Raw genomic sequence first — 1,796 nt, 5'->3', positions numbered from 1 at the left:
ATTACCAAGAAAAAAAAAAAGTCCTGGCCCAGACAGTTTCACTGGAGAATTCTACCAAATATTCAGAGAAGAACTGACACCAATCCTACTCAACCTATTCCAAAACATAGAAAAGGATGGAATCCTCCCTGACTCATTTTATGAAGCAAGCATAACCTTGATACCAAAACCAGGCAAAGACATCACTCAAAGGAAATCTACAGACCAATATCCCTCATGAATATAGATGCAAAAATCTTCAACAAAATCCTAGCTAATAGATTCCAACAACATATCAAGAAAATCATTCATTATGACCAAGTAGGGTTTATCAGGTATGCAGGGATGGTTCAACATTAGAAAAACAAGCAATGCCATCCACCACATAAATAAAACAAAGGAGAAGAACCACATGATCATATCAACTGATGCAGAAAAGGCATTTGATAATATCCAACACCCATTCTTGATCAAAACTCTCAGCAAAATAGGAATAGAAGGGACATTTCTCAACATAATAAAGGGCATCTATGCAAAACCAACAGCCAACATTATTCTTAATGGAGAGAGACTGAAACCATTCCTCTTGCAAACAGGAACCAGACAAGGATGCCCTCTATCACCACTTCTTTTCAACACTGTACTGGAAGTCTTAGCCAGGGCAATAAAGCAAGAAAGGGAAATCAAAGGCATCCAAATTGGTAAGGAAGAAGTCAAACTCCCTATTTAATGATGATATGATCCTATACCTAGAAAACCCAAGAGACTCAGTCAAAAATTGACTGGAACTAATTGAGAGATTTAGCATCATGGCAGGATACAAGATCAACATCCAAAAATCAGTGGGATTCCTCTCTACCAGCAAAGAGATTCCTGAAAAAGAAATAAGGAAATCAATACCATTTATAATAGCTACCAAAAAAAATAATATACTTGGGAATAAATCTTACCAGGGACACAAAAGACCTGTACAAAGAAAACTATAAATGACTACTTCAAGAAATCATACGAGATCTACATAAATGGAAGAACATACCATGCTCATGGATGGGAAGATTGAACATTGTAAAATGTCATTTCTATATATTCAATGCAAGCTCAATCCAGATCCCATCAATATTCTTTAAGGATATGGAAAAAGCAATCACTAACTTTATATGGAAAGGAAAGAGACCTCAGATAAGCAAGGCAATACTGCAGAAGAAGTACATATATACACATACATACATACATACACACACACACACATCCTCTGCCAAACCTGTATATGCTTGTGGGTTCAGTCTACCCCTATCTGTTCAGCTTGCCTGTCTGCTTGTGTATCCACTCAAGATTATTATTTATTATGGAAAAAAATGTGTATGTATTGCTTACTCTGTGAACTTTCACTCAAATCATAATAAAAAGTTAAAAAAAAAAAATTCCCAGGTATATAGGAACAAGGGACAAGTGACAAGGTTGTAGTCACTTCTTAGCCACAGCCAGCTACCCAGAGGGAGTGCATAGTTGGACCTGTGGGCTCGGGACCACAGTTGCGGTGGATATCAAGCTCAACTGGCCTAACATACTACACAAAAACATTGTTCCACATTCTACTTTGGTGAGTAGTGACTGGGATCTTAAAAGCTTGCTAGCAGGAGTGGCAAGATGGCGGACTAGGCAGAAGGATTGCACAGACCCTCTTCAACAAAGAAAAGGGAAACCAATAAATACAGACACAGAAGATAATCTTGGACCCCCGAGCCTTGAAGGAAAGGATGCAGATTTGGACTAAACCCCAACTAGCAGAAGAATTTGCATGAAAATACCAAAAAAAA

The sequence above is a fragment of the Orycteropus afer genome, unplaced genomic scaffold (assembly GCF_000298275.1).
Source record: "Orycteropus afer afer isolate SDZICR_OR568_19922 unplaced genomic scaffold, OryAfe1.0 scaffold00255, whole genome shotgun sequence".
In the NCBI taxonomy this organism is placed as follows: Eukaryota; Metazoa; Chordata; class Mammalia; order Tubulidentata; family Orycteropodidae; genus Orycteropus; species Orycteropus afer.
The sequence above is the reverse complement of the archived record's forward strand: the minus strand, read 5'-3'. Positions refer to the sequence as shown.